Genomic DNA, 21595 nt, shown 5'->3' on the forward strand with positions numbered 1-21595 from the left:
CTACACTCAAGTGTTAAGAAAATGGATTTGCAAATGGATAGATAGAGGAATAGACTGATAGATTGATGGATAGATACATGGAATGATATGGCAAATGTGGTAAAATGTTAAAATCGGTGGATCTGGGTGTCTGGGAGTGGGTAGGAGTATGGGAGTGGGTAGGAGTATGTTGGAGTTCTCTCCCATATGGAGTTCTCTCCATGGGACTTGCATGATTTTTGTAACTATCCTCTCAGTTTTAAAATATTTCAAAACAAAACTTTAAAAAATAGTTAACTTGTGTCCTTTTAGAGGAACTGTTAAATAATGGAGAGAGCTCAGGACAGTTAAGGTTTCAGCTAGTAGACTCTGTGAGATTCTAGACAAGTCTCAGGAAGTCACTGGTCTGAGTTTCCTTTTCTGGAAGGTAAGGGGTTTGCATTGGTCTGGCGGTTCTTTTCATTATTTCTTTCTTTTTTTTTTTAACATTTTTTTTATTGTAAAATATAACATATATACAGAAAAAGCAATAGATTTCAAAGTACATAACAAGTAGTTATAGAACTGATTTCAGCATTTGGTATGAGTTACAGTTTCACAATTTTAGTTTTTTCCTTGTAGTTGCTCCAAGACACTGGAGAAAAAAAAAAATCAATATAATGATTCAGCAATCATACTGATTTGTTAATCCTATCATCTCCATTATAACTCCTCCTTCTCCTTTGATCTTTCTCCTAATCTTTAGGGCTATTTGGACTATGCCCATTTTAACTTTTTCTTGTTGGAAAGGAGTGTTGATAATATGGGATAGGGGGATGGAACTAATTACTGTTCTCAGAGAGGTTGGCCCTTCTGGGTTTCAGGATTTACCTGGCCTAGGAACCCATCTGGAGGTTGTAGGTTTCTGGAAAGTAACCTTAGTGTGTGAATTTTGTAGAGTCTTAGAGCCCTAGGTGTTCTTTAGGGTTAACAGGAATGGTTTTGTTTGGGGCTTGGCAAACCTTGGTAATTAGTAATATATGGCTGTAACTTGTATAAAATTAGCCTCCAGAATAGGCTCTCAACTCTATTTGAACTCTCTCAGCCACTGATACCTTGTTTTGTCACATTTCTTTTCCCCTTTTGGTCAGGAAGATATTGTTGATCCCCTGGTGTCAGGGCCAGGTTCATCCCTGGGAGTCATGTCCTATGTTGCCGTGTGACTTTCACCCCTGGATGTTATGTCCCAGGTAGAGGGGAGGGTAATGATTTTCCTTGCAGAGTTGGGCTTAGAGAGAGAGAGACCACATTTGAGCAACAGGAGAGGTTTTCTGGAAGTAACTCTTAGGCATACCTATAGGTAGGCTTAGCTTCTCTGCTGCAGACACAAGCTTCACAAAAGCAAGCCTCAAGATCAAGGGCTTGGTCTATTGACTTGGGAGTCTCTAATGTTTGAGATCGTTACAGAGGTTTCCCCAGTGGTAAAGCTTAATAGTTCCATATCTTTTCTCCATCCCTCAGGGGACTTTGCCAATGCTTTTTAGTTATCTACTCAATACACTCTAGGATGTTTCCGGGTATTACTTTAAGCTATACAAAATTACAAGTCCTCGTTTCCATTCTGGCTCCATGTGTTTAGCTTGTTTAAATGAGTTATCCAGTCTGTTGGTTCTTGATTCAGATTATAGAAGATACACCATAGCTTTTCAAAATTACTGATTATCTGACCCAACCTACAGAGATTCTGATTAGATTGGTTTGGGTGGATATCCCCAGGTGATTCTGATGGCAAGCAGGTTTAAAACTACTGGATTAGTTGATCTTTGAGATGCCTTTGGGTCTCAGATTTTATGAGTCTGAGATTCTATTTTTCTTTCCCAGAACTGTCACCTTAGCAAACCATAGAAGTGGTAAATTATTCCAGCTTTCACTCTACCATTATTATAGCTTCCCGGCTTGTTCTCAGGGTAGTGATTTTCAAACTTTAGTGGTGAGTAGTGAATAGCTTGTTAAAAGTACCTATTCCTGGGGCCCACCCCATGGAATTATACAGGAATCTGTATTTTTCACAAGCACCCAGATGATTCTAAAGACATTGATTAAGAACCCCACCTTGAGAAACACTATCAAGGGTATAATTTGTAACCCCAAGAATGGGGTTCTTACTTTTGCCTGGGGAATCTTGGGACTCTGGTTGACTCCCAAATGTCGCATTTGGCTAAATTATTAAATAGATGCTATGACTCTAGGCACTGAACATCAAAGCCGTGAACCTCCCTCTTTATTTAACTTCTAAGCATGTCATAGCCAGGATCCTGGCTTTCATCGGTACTTCTCTGAATTAGGTAAAAGACAAGAGTCTCCGAATCCAGAGTATACAAAGAATTTCTACAAATAAATAGAGACACACAAAAAGTATAATAGAAAAATGGCCAAAAGATATGAACAGGCAATTTACAAAAGAGCAAATCCAATGTTGAGTAAACAGCTATAGTAGTCATGGAAATAAAAATTAATAAAAGAGTGAGATACCATTTTTCACTCATAAAATTAGCATGCATTTGAAAAGTCTGATGGTGTCAAGTTTTGGGTATGATTACAAGGGAAACTGGTACTCATACATTCCCAGGGAAATGTAAAGTGGTCAGGCCTGTTTAGAGAGAGAGATTATAGTATGCGTTAAATAAGCTTATATCCTATAAGGCTAATAATGTGATTTCTCAGAGTTCACTTTAGAAACACTGGAACAAAAATCAAAGTAAGCATATTCATGGATGATTTTAAAATAGGAAAAATGTAAACTACTTATATGTCCTTAAAAAAGCAAGAGCCTAAATAAATTGTGGTATGATCTTAGCAAATGTTATGCAGCAATTAAAAAGAACCAAGGTAGAATCTGTATGTATTAACTTCAGTACATTTCCAAGATTTGTTGCTAAGTGAAACAGCTAGATATTCACTGTGCTGAGTTGTCTCCAAGGTGACATCATCAATGCTTTCCCTCTATATGCACATGACATTTCCCCATCAAGAGGTTGTCTTAATGAGTTGCTTAACTGATAGAATGTGGCGGAAGTGATTCTGGGACCTACGAGCTAGGCCATCAGAACCTTTGCAGCTTCCACTTGGGCATCTTGGAAAGTATCTTACAACTCTTGCCCAGAGAACTCAGTAATAGGATCTCTTGAAGATGTTATTTTAAATTAAGGTGTGGTCAGTTTAAATATTTGATGGCCTTATCTGAATTATTAGAATTCTTCGTAAACAAAAGAAATTCAGACATAGTCAGAGAAAGCCACTGAGAACCTCTAAAAGAAAGGAGAGCACGTCGCTGTATGATGGGCAAACCAAAGCACCCAAGGATTACTGACCAACCAGAACATCGCTGACTCCAGAAGGAAGCAGATTTTCTAGGCTTTCAAACTGCTAGCCAGAACAGTTCTGTTGTTTAAGCCAAACCATTGTGTGGTATGTCATAGAAGCCTGATGAAGATGAGTACCCACAAATGTTTAATATTTGGTAACACTATTACTAAAACATTATTTTAGAGAGATCAAAAAGAGTTCTTTGCATCATTAGCAAATAAAGCAACATAATTACTTAAATAGTTTTATTATATCTCTGATAGTCTAAAAATATATATAAAAATGCATGTGCACATTTGTAATTCATAAATAAATATTTGTATATTAGGGCTGAGTGCTTATATATTTACATATATTTCTGAATGTATTTCTGCTGCTGGTGTACAAAATCAATTCGAAAATTCCTGTTCTAGTGAACAAAATTATCTGGTGTTTCTAGAATTGAATAGGTGGGTTTCTCTGATGTTCAGATTCATGATGCAACCAGGAAACTCTCCAGGTTGGAGGCACTGCCCGCGGTTGCGTCTGTGTGTATGTGTACACATGCTCTGCAGTGCGTCTGAGAGGACAAGGGGACCATGAAAATTCACTTCAGCAAAATTTTTTTCATTTCCTATATTCTTAGCATTGTGCTAGGATAGAGAAGGAAGAGACTGGATTCCTGCCCTGAAGGCCCTTACGATGGCATTGTCATTGGAGAGAAAGATATAAATAAGCATATGTGAGGTAGAATAGAGGTGTAAAGTAGTTTGTGATGGAGTCTAGAGGAGGTCATTATATGAAGTATAGAACTTAATGTAGTATAATTATATTTCAGCTAAGAAATCTACATTCTTTTAAAAATGTTAGTCAGAAATTTGTTTATGTTTTTTCTCATACAAAAAGAAATGATGATGGTCAGATCCCTGTTTTAAATCTAGGCTTACTCTTTTCAAACGTATTTTAAACTATATATAAGATAGTAGTCACAGAGGGGAGAGGCTCTTAGGCCTGTGGGACAACTATTCTTTAGGTTTCTTTGCAAATTTTATTTCCTCTACTTTAAAAATTGAAAAAACCCTCCTGAATACTGTACATTAGTTAATTTATAACTCCCTTAAGGAGTTCAAGTGGAAAGTACCGAATAAGCAGAAATTTACTGACCTCTGGTGGCCAGATGTAAAACTGCTACTTTTATCATGTTGCATATAATGACAATGTGAAGCTCTCTCTAGAGGAAACTGTCCAAGTGTATAAATATTGTAAGGCAATCAAGAATCCCTGGACAAGAAAAGGGACACTATGAGATACCAACTAATCAACTTTCATTTTTCCTAGCGTTTTCTGCCTAAATCAACCTAGACTAAGGCTCTCTGTTTAATCAGTTATAATCCATTTCAAGATGCTTCAGTGCATAAGACAATCAGAGTCTGTGCCAGTTTAATCTACATCCTAGGAGTGATGAGTTAACATTTGAAGCTTCTTAATCAGAAAGCAACACTCCAAGAGGTTAATTAGTATTTGAAAGACTATTTAAGAATCTACAATAGAGAGATGGCAATTTCAAATATTGCTAAGTCTGCAATAGAATTTGTTAATTAACCTAAGAGATACAAAAAGCAATATTTCCTTAGACAGTTGATGGAGTTGGAGTTATGAGCCTGGCTAGAAATATAGTACAGGTAGCTTAACACTTGTATGAACAGAGTATGAGAATCTGGCAATAAATGTTTGTATGTGCAGCAGAATTCAGTCCAAATTTTGTCTTCATTGTAATTTACCACCTGATAGCAAGGTTATGAGGGAGGAAACCTCTAGTCTTCATCTGCTTATTATCTTTGGAGGCACTGATAGCCACCAAAGAGAATCTGATTATTGCAGAATGGCTAAATTGGCTTAGGTCAATTTGTAACAAGCCATCCATCTTATTCTTAAAAACCTGACTGAAAAAGTGATTATAAAGCTGCTTTAAACATTTCTTTACTGATGTTTGTAATCAGAAGGATATTCCTTCTTTTTTTTTTTTTTTTTTAATTTTGTGTGGACAGGCACTGGGAATCGAACCCAGGTCTCTGGCGCAGCAGGCAAGAACTCTGCCACTGAGCCGCCGTTGCCTGACCCTCCTAATTTTTACCCCCAAATCTCATGTTATAATTTACATCCTGTCCCACTGAATATAGATAAGAAGAGAAATGAACTAGTAGCTCAAACCAGTATTATATTTTTTTCCAGTAAAGATTGCTTTTAAAAAAGTTCATGGTCAAAGATATCTGATACCTGATTGGGGGATTAACTAAATTAACTAGTTCTATGCATGGTTAACAGTGGCTGGGAGGTTGGACATTTACACGAGTACTATCAGTGACCTAAAATGCAGTAATCATTTTAAAAAATATATTTTTATTGAGATATCTCTATGCACCATACAGTCCATCCAAAGTATACGATCAATGGCTCACAATATCATCATATAGTTGTGTATTTATCACCATGATAGAACATCTGTATCACTCCAGAAAAAGAAATAAAAAGAAAAAAGAAAACCCCATACATCCCATACCCTTTACCTCTCCCTCTTGTTGACCACTACTATGTCAATCTACCCAATTGTTTTTTACCCATTAACTACCCCCCTTATGTATTTTATTTATTTATTTATTTGTCCTTATTTTTTAATCATCTGTCCATAATCTGGATAAAGGGAGCATCAGATGCAAGGTTTTCACAAATACACAGTCATACTCTAAAAGCTATATAGTTATACAATTGTTTTCAACAATCAAGGCTACTGGAATATAGTTCAACAGTTTCAGGTAATTCCTTCTAGCTATTCTAACACACTAAAACCTAAAAATAGGATATCTATATAATGCATAAGAACAACCTCCAGAATCTCTTGACTCTGGAATCTCTCAGCCACAAAACTTTATTTCTCAATCCCATGATGTCAGGTCCCAGCTCATCCCTGGGAGTCATGTAGCACACTGCCAGGGAGATTTACACACCTGGGAGTTATGTCCCATGCAGGAGAGAAGGCAATGAGTTCACCTGCAGAGTTGGCTAAGGAGAGAGGCCACATCTGGGCAACAAAAGAGATTCTTAGGGGGTGACACTTAGGCAAAATTATGAGCAGGCTTAGCTTCTCCTTTGCAGGAATAAGTTTCTTATGGTTTAGCCCTCAGATCAAGGACTCCACCTATTAAATTAGTTGTCTCCACTGCAAGAATATCAGGAATTCCTCAGGTGGGAAGTTAATATTTCCTCCTTTCTCCCCATTCCCTCAAGGGGACTTTGCAAATATTTTTTTGTTATCTTCCCAAACTCTAGAATGTATATGGGCATTACACTGACCTGTACAAATCAACAAGATCTTAAACCCTATTCATGATTGCATGTAATTATGATGTGTGAATAAACTGACCATACAAGTTAAGTTAGATAGTGTGCTACCAAAAATATAAACTTTGCACCAAATAAATATCTCTTCATTTGGTCTCACACACACGTTGAACTTTTAAAATTTAGACCATATCATCTTTTACACTGTATTCTGATTTACCTTAGTCCTATCCAGATCAGCTTCATTCATATCTCTAGTTGAAGTCTGATCATTTTTTCAACTTTTTAAACAGTTGCTGTACGGGGTAATGCTGACTTTTTTTTTGTATGCTGCATGGCAGGGGTCACATTTCATTCTTTTTCCATGTGAATATCCCCTTATTGCAGCATCATTTGCTGATTTTGTTTGTCTGGTTTTTCATTTGTTTGCTTGCTTGTTTGTTTATTTGGGAAGTGCATGGGCCAGGAACCGAACCTGGGTCTCCCACATGGGAGGCAAGAATTCTACCACTGAACTACCCTTGCACCCCTACTGCTGACTTTTATAGCATCAGAGCTCTAAATCTGAGTCTCAGGTTTTACATATACCTGAAGTTACAGTGAATGACCAGGTTATACACAATTAGCTCAATATCTCAGAATTTAGAAATAACAGTTACAACTCTGCAATGGATGTGATTGCTATAAGAGTTTATAATCTAGGAATCTTTACAACAGGCCTTAACCTGATAACCTATGCTCTTAATTTCAATTCTCTGAGTTTGTATATTATAGTTAGTCTCTGTGTGTGCAGCATGATAATATTTGTCTTTTTGTTTCTGACATTTCATTCAACATACTATCCTTAAGATTCATTCACCTAGTTGCATGTCTCACAACTTCATTCTTTCTTGCAGCTGGTCAGTAGTCCATTGTAAATTAAACCAGAGTTCTCCATGCCATTCCTCAGATGGTGTACGCTTAGGCCACCTTCATCCATTGTAAATCATGAACTCTGCCACTATAAACACTAGTGTGAAAATGTCCATTCATATGCCTCACTCTCAATTCCTCCAGGTATACACCTAGCAATGGAGTTGCAGGGTCATATGGCAACCCCACTCCTAGTTTCCTGTGGAGCCATCACACTGTCTTCCAGAGGGGCAGAGAAAATGTTTTGTATAGTTTCAGTCTTTTTAAATTGATTGAGACTTGCTTTGTGACCCAACATGTGGTATCATTGTGAATGATCCATGAGCACTTGAGAAAAATGTATATCCTGCTATTGTGGGGTGTGTTGTTCTATAAATGTCTATTAAGTCTAGTTCATTTGTCATATTATTCAAAATCTATTTCCTTATTGATCCTCTGTCTAGATGTTATATCATTTGCTAAGAGTGACGTATTGAAGTTTCCAACTATTACCGTAGAGGTGTCTATTTCTTCCTTTAGTGTTGTCAGTGTTTGCTTCATGTATTTTGGGGCACTCTGGCTTGGTGCATAAATATTTATGATTGCTGTCTTCTTGATGAATTGTTACTTTTATTAATATATAGAGTCCTTCTTTGTCTCTGTTACATTTGAAGTCTAATTTGTTGGATATTAGTATAGTTACCCCCTCTCTTTTCTGGTTGTTGTTTGTGTGAAATATCTTTTTCCAGCTTTTCACTTTCAATTTGTTTTGTCCTTGGGCTAAAGTGAGTCTCTTATAGATAGATGGTCTTGTTTTTTAATCCATTCTGCCAGTCTAGTTCTTTTGACTGGGGACTTTAATCCATTAACATTAAATATTACCACTTTAAAGGCAGTACTTCTACTATTTTGTCTTTTGGATTTTATATGTCATTTGTTTTTTTTTCCTCTTTTTACCTTTCTGATAATCTTCATTTCTACACTCTTCTCTAGACCTCTTCCTCCTGTCTTTTCCTATCTGCCTGCAGTATTTCCTTTAGTATTTTTTGTACAGTTGGTCTCTTAGTTACAAACTCTCAGTGACTGTCTGAAAATATTTTAAAATGAAAGGCAGTTTTTCTGGGTATAGAATACTTGGTTGGCACTTTTTCTCTTTCAGAAGCTTAAATATATTATGCCAGTACCTTCTCAACTCCATGATTTCTGTTGAGAAATCTCCACATAGTCTTATCGAGCTTCCCTTGTATGTAAAGGATTGCTTTTCTCTTACTGCTTTCAGAATTCTCTCTTTGACTGATATTTGATAGTCTGATTAGTAAATTTCTTGGAGTAGGTTTACTTGGAACTATTGTTTTGAGATCATTGTGCCTCTTGGATCTGTGATTTTATGTGTGTCATAAGAGATGGGAAATTTTCAGTATTATTTCCTCCATTAGTCTTTCTGCTCCCTTTTCCTTTTCTTCTCCTTCTGGGACACCTGTAACATGTATATTCATGTGCTTTATGTTGTCATTCAATTCCCTGAGATCCTGCTCATATTTTTCCATTCTTTTCCCTATCTATTCTCTTGTGTGTAGGATTTTGGGTGTCCTCTTCTGTAGTTCGCTAGTCCTTTCTTCTGCCTCTTCAAGTCTGCTGTTGTAGGTCTCCGTTGATTTCTTTTCATTTCTTCCATTGTACCTTTCATTCCCATAAGTTCTTTCATTTGTTTTTTTCAAACTTTCAAGTTCTTCTTTATGTTTGCCAAATATCTTCTTTATATTCTTTAACTCTTTTGCCATATCTTCCCTCAACTTGTTGATTTGATTTTTGAGGTGATTTTGCATGTCTGATTGAACATCCTTAATGTTGTTTCAGTGTTCAGGCACTAGTTGTTTCAGTGCCTGTATCTCATTTGAAATGTTAGTTTGTTCCTTTGTGCCATATCTTCGATTTTCCTATTATGACTTGTTATTTTTTGCTGGTATCTAAGTATTTGATTTTCTTAATTCTGGGGGTCATTTTCACTCTTTTACCTTAGGTTTTCTTGTTGGTTGGCTTTTTCCCCTATTGTTCTTTGGCATTCACTTCAATTTAGTCTAGACCTCTAGCATAGCTTCTGTTTAACTGTTCAGAATTTTTTCAGCTCTTGTTTTTCTGGTTCTTGCCCTGCCTACATGGAAACTTTTTTTGAGGAAGGTCTTCTTAGATATGATCAACCCCAGTCAGATTTTCCTAGAGCAGACAGGCCCATGTGAGGAGGATGCAATCAGTATCAAGTTCCCTGAGGGTGAGACCCAGCATGTGGTCAGATTTTCCTGTGAAGCCTCTAGTCTCTGTGCTTTTCCTATCCTTCTCAGCAGGTGGCACTTGTCTACAACAGCTTCCCACAAGTGTAAAGTAAAATTGTGCCTTTAATTCACAGCAGCCTCTACCTACCAGGGGTGTGGTTGAGACAGAGGCTGAGGTAGAGGTAGGCTTAGGTTTCTTCTGTTTTCCAGCCCCTGGCACCTGAATTACCTGAAGGAGGGCCACCACTTGAGCTGGGTCCTGCCCCCATTTTCTTAGGGAAGATAAACCCTTTAGGAAATTATCTCCCCAACTTGATGCATGAATTTGTATCTCAGACTTTGGTTTAATACAGCCCTTCTCTGAGTCCTGCTGACAATTGAGAATGCCTGAGATTTTCTCTAATGAGTTATCTGGAATAGTTTAAAATAATAAAAGAAAACCCTTTTCTTAGTCAGTCTCTGGCCTTCAAAATTCCAGTACTCTGAGCTTGGCCAACTCCAAAATTCTCCATCTTTATTCTATTTCACTTTTTTTTTTTTTCCTATTAGTGATGCCTCCTCTCTGCCAGGATTAAAACCACAATTGGAGCTTGGCTGAGCTACCTTCTCTTGCTCTCAGTAGAAACTACTTAAAGATACACCATGTAGGGAATTATCCCCATTCACCCCACTAGTTACTTTGTCTATGAGACATGGCTTAATCCCACCCTTGTCTGGGCAATGCTGAAGTCTAAGAATTCCCACAGATCTATCTAATGAGCTGTTAAGAAGTGAAAACAAAAAAAAAAAAGAAAAAAAGAGAGAGTTAAAAGCCTTTTCAGAGCTGGACCCCAGCTCCCAGATTTGCTAATCAAGAGTTGGAGTTGGTTCATGGCTCTATGTGCCCCCAGGTTCTATGTGCCTGCTTTTCTCAGGACCCAGCCCCTTTCCAGTATTTTGTGCTCATCTACCTCAAAAATCTTCATTTTTTTTCTGTCAGTCCCTGTTCTAGTTTGCTAGCTGCCAGAATGCAATATACCAGAAATGGAATGGCTTTCAAAAAGGGGAATTTAATAAGTTTCTAGTTTATAGTTCTAAGGCTGAGAAAATGTCCCAATTAAAACAAGTCTATAGAAATGTCCAATCTAAGGTATCCAGGGAAAGATACCTTGACTCAAGAAGGCCTATAAAGTTCAGGGTTTCTCTCTCATCTGGAAAGGCACATGGTGAACATGGCATCATCTACTAGCTTTCCCTCCTGGTTTCCTGTTTCATGAAGCCCCCCAGGAGGCTTTTTCCTTCTTCATCTCCAAAGGCTCCTGGCTGGTAGACTCTCTACTTCTTGTGGGTACATCATTCTACTCTCTCAGAATCTCCCTTATTCTCCAAAATGTTTCCTCCTTTATAGGATTCCAGCAAACTAATCAAGACCCACTTGAATGGGTGGAGACATATCTCCATCTAACCCAATTTAACAACCACTCTTGATTGAGCCACATCTCCAGGGACATGATCCAATTACAGTTTCAAACATGCAGTACTGAATAGGGATTAGAAGAAACAGCTGCCTTTACAAAATGGGATTAGGATTAAAACATGGCTTTTCTAGGGTACATATACCTTTTCTAATCAGCACAGTACATTCCCTTTCTGCTAGGGCAAAAACTACCTGTTTCTTTAGTGGTTACTCCAGGTTTATCTGTGCTTGAGGCTTGTTTTCAGCAGTCCAAATTTGTTAATTAATTTCACAATTGGAGTTCAGTTGATCTTCCTTGTTTGTTTCTTCTTCCCTTGGGGAACCAGCCCACCGTGCCCACGGGGGAGGGGCACTAGCCTGAGCAGCTTGGGAGACTTACTGTTCTGTGTGGAATCTTGGCCTTTCTATCCATTCCAGACTATTGTACAATGTGTGTCCAATTACTGCATCCCCCAAACAGTTTTTCCATCAAGTTCTTGGACATTTACTAGCTGCCCTAGTAACAAAGTAAATTCCATACCTCACTGTGCCACTATCTTGCCCTTTCTCTAACAGCGCAATGGTTTTTGTGCTCAAGAAGGTTGTGCTGTATTTATTGCCACTGTTTTGTTAGCTTACTAGAAGGGCAACAGGCAAGCCTGAAATTGAGATGATGATGCTATTTTTTAAAAAAATCTTGTTTCATATAAAGAAGTATGTACTTCTTTCATGTAAAGAAAGTACAAGTAAAGAAGTATGTACTTCTTTCATGTAAAGAAATCTTCATGGATTTCTTTACATGAAATCCATGAAGATGGATTTATACCATATATCAAAAAAAAGTTGCTTATTGCTTTGAAACCTATGTCCTGTACTTAAAAGTTGGCCTTTAAGGCTCTATGAGTTCTGGTCTCAGGAAACCTCTTGACTTCACCCCTTCCCCTTCTTCCTTATTTACCCTTTTCCAGCTGTACTGGCGTCCTTGCTGCTTCTTGAGCTCTCAGCACCACCCCCACTGAAGGCCTTGCTGTTCCCATTGCCTGGAATACTCTTCCATCTTGTCTCAGAACTTCCTCCCTTTCTTCATATCTCCCTCCCTCTCTCCCTCCTTTACTTTCCCTTCCCTTCCCTTCCCTTTTTTCTATCTCTTACTGATATAATTGTAAAAACCAGTTTCCTACTTTTAGACATTTAAGTTAGTTCCATTTTTTTTATCATCAGAATATCTTTGTATGCCCATCTTTGATGAACTCTTGATTTCTTTCTTTTTAAGAAAGGTATTGTAATAACACATAGATCCCCCCCACATATATATAATATAAAACTTGCTATTTACCATTTTTTGGAGTAAAATAGAGCATTTATGGATGCAATAACAAAAGTGCTTTTCTTAAATGTTCTTCAAAATACATTTATCAACTTACAGTAATAAATCCAAAATAACTGTATATACAAAACATTACCTAGTTTTAATTCATGCACTTTTTGCCCCAAATTACAGCCTAAGTTCTTTTTTTATTTTTTGGCAAAGTTCAACTATAACAGATGACAATTTTAAAGGTTGGCTTAAGAAAATAGAACCTGAGGGAAATTGACATGCAAGAGTAAATGCAAGCAAAAATTTGGAGGAATATTGTTAGTTTATTAAATAAAAATGTTTTTTAGAGTCCTACTTTTCACATTACAAAAATAAACCAAAATGAAGAAAAGGTCACTGTAAAATATTGGAAAAAAGATCTGTAGACTTCTTTTAGTATTTCAAATAACCAACAATGCATGTCAAAAAGTGAATGCAAGATCACAACAGTCTTATATTTACTTTGCATTTGGAGACAATAGTGAAATTAATGGCCATATTCTATTTTCTTTTAATTACTATTAATATGATTGACCTGATTGGCTTTTCAGTGAATTTCATCCAAGAAGTTCCCCAAGAAGAGCATTCGTTTCTTAAACCTTAATGCTTCTTAAATGACATTTTGTAAAATTATTAGTCTTGTGTTTAAATGCCTTGCACATGCTTTGGTAAAGTGAAGATTCTTTCATATTTTCTTCCTGGCTTTTGAATCTCTCTCATTATTTGTGCTTTTAGTTCAGTGTTTACCTCTTCATGTCTTCTGCAATGCATAAGTTTCTTTCCTTTGTTGAGTGAAGATGCTGGTATATTCTCTTTAGCACATTGTTGGTTATCTCATGGTTCCGTGTGATTTTCTAAATAACCACCAACACTGAGGTCATTAGTTCCTAAGTGATCATGACCAGCAGCCTTTGTATGACTGGTTGGTCATTCCGGTAAATTGGCTGGAGAAGAGAATGTTGACAATTGAATATTCAGAGTATTTGGTGATGAAAGTTGGTCTGTAACTTTATTTTCAACCACATCATCCATTGTTGAATCATTAGTGGTTTCTGAACTCTTATGAAAAGGAAGGGGTTTAATAAGATCTGGCTGTGCTTGATCTTATTAAAAAAGGTTCAGGTGGTCCTTTTCCTCCAATATAACTGTTCACAACAGGATTCTGTTGTCTGCTCCTGAGTAGCAGAGACACACATTTGGGGTCTCCAGGTTGTTTATATTTATTTTGAGGTCCAGCCACAAATCCATCTGCTTTATCTATCATCATACTTTTTTTTCTTAATCCAGTTCAAAGCAATCTTTGAGACTGATCAGGATCAATTTCTCTTAGTGGAGAAGGTACTTGCTTAAAGTATTCCTGGTAGTTTCCCATTTGTGGTATAGGAACACTGTGCACTTGATCACATTTTCTAAATCAGTTTGTTCCAACTAAACATATTGTGGCATAAAATAGTACAGATTTTGAAAATAAAATTTCAAACATTGATTTCATTTTCTTCAACATGTCCTTTGAGAAATTTGCAGGTGCTCTTCAAAAGATTAGACCTTATTCTTGTTAAGTGATCCAAAAGATTCTGTCTTGGTATGCCATAAACATTTCTGAATATCTGTGGTTTCAAATCCTTATTCTGCAAAGCCACTTGGAAACCAGTGTACTCCTTCATGTTAAGGTCTAGCAGTCTGTGGAACATCTTCTGAAATTCCCTGGAGCAGTTGCTGAAAATCTTTCTTATTAGCCATTGATAAACTGTGTGACCAGCTGCAGACCTTAATTCCAGTTTCCTGTACTACTTATTTTGCCTAGAAATCCAATGACTTCTCAGATTCTATTTTGGCCTTTTGATTCAATTTTTTTGAGGTATGACATGTCACTGTAACCAAGTCCATATTCCAAACTGTCTGCTGTTAGGTTAGGTGCACCCATTATTCTAACAGCTTTCTTCAAGGGCCCAAGATAGCAGGGAGGCATTGTCTTCAGATAACTTTCAAATGACTGTCATTTCAGCATTGGTTTTGCTTTATGTACTTTAAACAAGGCGTTTGTATTTTGACTGCCACTCTTAAATCTGAGATGATACCAGGAGAGAAAGAAGTCTTCTCCAACTGCTTTTGGAGAAGCAGTCCTCAAAAACTTACATCTACACAATACCTAGAAACTTAACTAAAAGGGGAAGAAGGACTGGATAATTGTAAGGCATCACAAATAAGTTGACACATTTCAGTGCCATGCTGGCTTTCAAGTAGCCATAAGGATGGCCAAGTTCACTATATTTTGCATTATTGCTCACATATACCTGCCAATATGTTTGAGGAGATTTTCTTTCCAGAATAAATCAGGTCAGTGTTGAAGGTTCCAACTCATACTTGTCAAAAGGCAATTTGCCAATAACTATTGGTTCATAGTCTGTACAAGAGAACCTCACTACACAATGAGATGAATGAGGTGGTTATGGTAGAGAATTCTGATCTGGCCAGAAAGATTCTGGTACAGGCCAGTGACCGATAGGAACCCCAGTCTTAGGATTTGGTCTGACATATATGAGCTAGTGACAATTTTGCCAAGGTGAGATCCAAAAGGCCTTGATATATCTGGTTGCCTATCTTCTACAGTGAAGGATTTGGTCTTGCTTTTTCAAAGTTTTTTACCTGCTCAGTTTGCATCTTTTGCACCAGGGACTTCAGAAACTGATTAAGCATTCTTAGAGAACATACAGAGTGTGAGCGACCTCCTGTCACTTCCCACATGGGTGTGATTGCAGAGTCATCTATAGGCACCCCTGTCCATTTCATTTCTGTGGTGCCAGGCAACTGCAACACTAATGCACAGAGTCTGTGACCCAACAAAAGGGTTCTTTGGTCAATTCACTTTCGGGCAAAGGAGAACTTAGAGGTAAATGGAGCTCATCTTGGACTCCACTGGTAGTAATCAACTTGCTCCCATTAGTAACTGTAATAATTCTTGCTAGCTCCAAGAAAAAAGGGTTTCTTCTCTGCCCAAATTTTCTATGCCAGTTACTAATCTGTTTAAATTTAATAAAACAAAAGCTGCCCTTAGGGACTGACCAAGAGTTGTAAGTCCTTCAGACTGAGGATTTTTTAGTTCATTCATACACGCTGATTCTCTTTCCATCCAGCCTTAATGGCATAGGGCAGCTTTTTGAAAGTAACCACCATGAACCTATCTCCGGGGCTGTCAGAGTCCCAGGTGCAAAGCTGTGGGAGAGCCCGAGCAAAGTGCACAGGCCTGGGGTCCCCCCGCCACACCCCCTCCTCCCTCGCCTCCCCAGTACCGCACATGCAGCACCCCTCCATGCCACCCCCACAACCCAAGAGCCCCTTACCCTGCTCATGGCCAAGCCCTATTCTTCTCACCCGCCCCTATGGCAGCAGAGGGACCTATTTCAACCATTTTTAAGAGTATAATTCAGTGGAATTCACTACATTTACAATGTTGTATTACCATTACCACCATCCCTCACCAAAACTTCTCACCACCCTAAATAGTAACTCTGTACCCATTAGCTCATAACTCCCCATTCCTTCCTCCCTCCAGTACCTGGTAATCTCAAGTATACCATATGTTTCTATGGATTTGTTTATTCTGGATATTTCCTATAAGTTTAATCACACAATATTTGTCCTTTTGTGTCTGGCTCATTTTACTTAGCATAATGTTTTCAAGGTTCATCCTTTTTTATGACTGAATAATATTCCTCTACATGTGTGCCAATTTGAAAGGATGTATCTACCTTCGAAAAGCCATGTTTTAATCCTAATCAAACTTGTGGAAGCAATGGTTTCTTCTCATCCCTATTCAGTAGTATAGGTTGGAAATTCGATTATGTTGTCTCCACGGAGATGTAACTTAATCAGTTGTGAGTATTAAACTTGATTAGATGGAGACGTATCTCCACCCATTGTAAGTGGGTCTTGATTAGTTTACTGGAATCCTATAAAAGAAGTATTTTGGAGAAAGCTTCAGAACGCTGCAGAATCACAAAGCAGTGAGTCCACCAGCCAGTGACTTTTGGAGATGAAGAAGGAAAATGCTTCCTGGGGAGCTTCATGAAACCAAGGAGCTGAAAGAGAAAACTAGCAGACTTTGCCATGTACTCTTCCAGCTGAGAGAGAAATGCTGAATGCCTTCGGCCTTCTTGAATCAAGGTATCTTTCCCTGGATGCCTTAGTTTGGACCTTTCTATAGACTTGTTTTAATTGTCTCAGCCTTAGAACTGTAAACTAGCAACTTATTAAATTCTCCTTTTTAAAAGCCATTCCATTCCTGGTATATTGCATTCCAGCAGCTAGCAAACTAGAATAATATGTGTATAGCACATTTTATTTATCTATTCATTTGTTGATGGACACTTGAGTTGTTGAACTTTTTGGCTATTATGAATAATGCTGCTATGAACATTGGTGTACAAATCTGTTTGAATTCTTGTTGTTCTTTGGCTATATATGATACATATTTTTTCGTTGTCTGTCTCACTCACTAGGGAGATATTTGATTGTCTTTTAATTTTCTTTTAATCTGAAAATTCATCTTCCATTTCTTCCTTTCTCATAATTTATCCATTGAAGAACCCAAGACCTGTTTCCTATAGTCTGAATTTTTATGATTGTTCACTCAATTTAGTTTAGACACCATTGAGTGCAGTCTGTAGTCAACCAACAGCAGTCTCTTCTAACCATTCCAAACTATTAAACAAGTATTTCCAATCTAGAATCCTGATAAGTTCAACCATCCAGGACCTTTTGTCATGATCTAAAGTCCTCCTTCTTAGAGAAGATTTAGAATTCATCCCTACACTTAATACCAAGGTTTCTGCAAATATATATTAGCAAGATGTTTCAATCTTTTTTGGCCTTCTCCTCCAGGGCCAGACTCTATAATCTCCTCAGGGCATGCAAAAATCTGACTTTATAGATATGGGGGGTAGTAGTGTGCTAGTAAATCAGCTTTCTGAAAAACTTGATTTGTAGCATTTGCCAATTCCATGGTGTAAATATTCCTACTATGACCATTTTCAAGCTACCAACCTCAAATCTGTGAACATTAAGTTGGACAGATGTGCACAGTTATCTCTCAGGGACTGGTATGAGCTGGCTTGAGCACATCACTGTCTGGGAGAATGAGAAGAGAAAGGAAGAGAGGCATGAGGAAAATGGTCCTCTTGAAAATTAACTTGCCACTACTTCATACAAGATCCTTAAAAAAAAATTTAAGGCAGACACAAGAGGAGGGAGACCACTTTTACTGCTGTGGTAGGCAACCTTTAATGTGGTCCTCAATGATTCCTACCTTTGGTATTCATTCCATGCTGATCCTTTTTCCTTGAGCGTGAGCTGGACCTAGTGGTTCATTTATAAGTAAAATATGGAAAGAGTAATGAAGTATAACTTTTGAAATTGTTACAAAGAGGCTGTGGTTTCTATCTTGGATACCCACTTATGCTCTCTTGGTTGCTTACTCTCAGGGAAGCCAGCTGCCAGGTTGTAAGCAGCCTTATCAAGCAAGACATCCAGTGAAGACTTGAGGCCTGCTGATAGCCATGTGGGTGAGCTTGGAAGTGGATCTTCACCAGTAGAGTCTTGTGACAATTACATCCCCAGCTGACACCTTTAATTGCATCCTTGTGAGAGATCTTGAGATAGAAGTACTTGCTAAACACAACCCAGATTCCTGACCTTGAGAAATTGTGAGGTAGTAAAAGTTTCTTTACTACTGTGTTTCGTGGTAACTTGTTAAGCAGCAATTGATAACTAATGCAACTGCTAAAGGAGACTAAGTGGCTTTTGGGGGTCCAGAGTACTCAGTCATCTAGACCCATCTAGTGACCCCACTCCAGTTCCTAAGCCTCAGTCTTTCTGCTCAGTACCCACTCTTTCACACAGAAAGCCTGATGAGCCTCTGAATTAAACTTAAATTGTAATTCCTTACTCCTTATGATCATACTCTGATTGATTTTCAGGTATTTGAGCCCTATGATTTAAAAAATAAGATAGATTTGTTTAGAAAGTGAAAGGAGATCTTTGGTCTTCTAACCCTATTTTAAAATGAGAATTAAAAATCCTAAGCTGGGGTGCACAGGTAGTTTAGTGATTAGAATGCCTGCCTTCCATGCAGGAGACCTGGGTTCGATTCCAGGACCATGCACCCCCCCCCCCCCCAAAAAAAACAATCCTAAGCTGGTCATTTTCTTTCTAAGTGCGTCAGGACAATCTTTATATTCCCTTTCCCAATTTAATTGCCAGGCGATTGGTTGAAACCATTCCTACAATAGGCACTTTATTCTAAGAAACCACAAGTGCTAATTTAAGTAACCATTTTCCTACTGCATGGGCCACAAATGTCCATTTTCATAGTAACCGAGTAACCTCTGTCTTCAATCCAACCATATCAGATAATCAAATCCACATTTCTGTTCTTGGGAGCCTATTTCCTGCAACTGCTTCTGGTATCTGTGCCAGTCAGGGTTTAAAAGAGGATAGAATAACTTCTCTAGGTATTTTAAGCAGAAACAGATTTGACTAGAGAATAAGTGCTTAAAAATTCTTGGAAGGGCTGAAGGAAAGGAAATCAGGATGCCAGTACTGGAACTATTGAGTCTAACATCACAATATCATAATTTGATCCAGGGAACAGGAAACCAGAATCTGGAATTTAATGCTGTTACTGTTATAGCTACCTTTTAAAATCCTTGGTGCTCAACGCTAGACACTAGAACAATGGGTCTGGCTGATATTACATTACTGACTCTTGATATCCATAGCTGTATCACCTTGCTGGTCAACAAAAACAACAATAGTAAGATTGTCTCTGACTCAATCTGTCTTCTAAATTTCATGCATTTGCCTCGAATGGATGGAATCTAATTTGCATGCAGTGCTAAAGCTGCAAGGAATTCTGAAAAACGTGGTATTTAGCTTCCAGGCTTGTGAAGTACAGAAAAGCACACTAGAGAGAACAGGGATGGTTGCTGAGCAAGTCGACCCACGGTATTTGCCATAGGCATCTAAGATAAGTTCTATATATATTCTCAGCAGGTATAGTAAGCCTTAAAGCTCATTTATGAACCACAGTTAAGAATTCCTGCTTTAGAATGATATTGGAAAGTGCAAGCTAATTATTACCTAATTTTATTTGCTCATTTATTCAACATACATTGCTTGAGTACAAATAAAAATCAGGTAACTCTCTAGGCTAGAAATGTATTGGTAAACAAGATTGAAAAGGCCGTAATCTCATGGATATTATATTGCAAGGGAAAGTAAAGCAATAATAAATAAGTGAGTGAAAAAGTAAGGAAAACATAATTTGAACTATGGCAAGCAACAGAAAAATAATGTTGTTAATAAATTAAATAAGTATACTTCATCAATTTTAAGATTTTTTTCATATCTCTACACTAGGATGCATTTTATAACCAATGACATTTTAAAAAATTTATTTTTATTTTCTATTTTTTGGGGGGTGCATGGTCTGGGAATTGAACTGTGTCTCCCACATGAAAGGTGAGCATTCTACCACTGAACCACCCATGAACCCTCAACCAATGACATTTTGCATCATCTTTGGTGATTTAAAAATATCTTTTACATTTCTTTGTTAGGATCCCCTCTTTTACTGTATGACAGCTATGGTAGTTTGAACTATGTACTGCAATTTAGACATGTTCACACACTCCTGTGGGTGTGAACCCATTGTAAATAGGATTTCTTGAAGATGTCGTTTCTAGTTAAGGTGTAGCCCAACTGAATGAGGGTGGGCCTTAGTGCAGATTACTAGAATCCTTTATAAGCTGAAGAAATCCAGACACACTGAGAGAAAGTCAGAAGGAGGACCTGGAAGCTAGATATCCGTGGTGACCTGGAAGAGAAAGGAGAGGACATTACCACTTGACATGATTTAGGGATACAAGCTACAGAAGCCTGAGGATCTCTGGAAGCCAGCGGCAGAATGTTACAGCTGATGGACTTCTGGTCTGGAAACGATGAGCCAATACATTTCCATTGTTCAAGTCACCCCATTGTGTAGTATTTGTCAGAGCAGCATGGTAAAACAGGATAGCAACTTATATATAAGTTTTTGTATAGTGTACTTAGTTGTGAGTGATAGAAAACCCCATCAAATGCAACTTTAAGAGTATAGACATTTGTTTCTTTCATATCAAAGTCCAAGTAGGTAATCTGAGCTTTTATGACCTTTCCTGCTGTCTTTCATTTTTCTGCCAGATATGCTATTGGAAATCACCACATTTAAGATAGCAGAATAGAGAAAGGTGCAAAGAAAGGGCATGTTCTCATTGTGTCATAAGGAGGGTTCCAGGGTGCAGCTACACAGCACTTCCCAATGGCAGATTATACTCACATGGCTGCATTCAACTGCAAGAGAAGCCTAGAAATGAAATCTTTGTTCTGAGTAACCATGGGCCCATAAAAAGGCTCTATAATTAGGGAGGAAGGGACAAATATATTAAGAACCATAATGCTTTCTAGAGTGATGTTAAATTGAAGAGCAAGGGTTTGGGGAGGTTTCTTTAGATTGGGTAGTCAGGAAAGTCTCTCTGATAAGGTAATATCTGAACTGAACCCTGGATGATAAGTAGCTAGCCATGCATAAATTGATTGGAAGGGCATTCCAGGCAGACAGAGAACCTAGTGCAAAGGCTATAAAATACTTATGAGCATGTTATATTCCAGAATAGAAAGGAAGTGAAAATATATCAATAAGCAAGGGGCTGGAGGGATGACAGGAAAGGAGGTCAAGAGGTTGGCAGGAGCCAGGAAATGTTGGGCCTTTAAGGCCATTGTAGGGAGTTTGGATTTTCTTTTTTAAGTGTAATGGGAAGCCATTGGAGGGTTTTTAAAAATATATTTTTATTGAAAAACAACATTCAAACACATTCTTAATATACAAACATTCCATACATGGTGTATACAATCAATGACTCACAATATCATCTCATAGTTGTATATTCATCACCATGATAATTT

General features: G+C 37.8%; 1 long non-coding RNA gene and 1 pseudogene across 1 annotated transcript in view; one reads left to right on the plus strand and one right to left on the minus strand.

The window, feature by feature from the left end:
• The window catches only part of LOC143690147 (uncharacterized), a 115304-nt gene that overhangs the window by 38002 nt on the left and 55707 nt on the right, over nt 1-21595 (plus strand). The gene's annotated exons all lie outside the window — the stretch shown is intronic.
• On the minus strand, nt 13107-15704 carry LOC143690146 (integrator complex subunit 6-like; annotated as a pseudogene).

This window comes from Tamandua tetradactyla, chromosome 7 (genome assembly GCF_023851605.1).
Source record: "Tamandua tetradactyla isolate mTamTet1 chromosome 7, mTamTet1.pri, whole genome shotgun sequence".
Taxonomy (NCBI): Eukaryota; Metazoa; Chordata; class Mammalia; order Pilosa; family Myrmecophagidae; genus Tamandua; species Tamandua tetradactyla.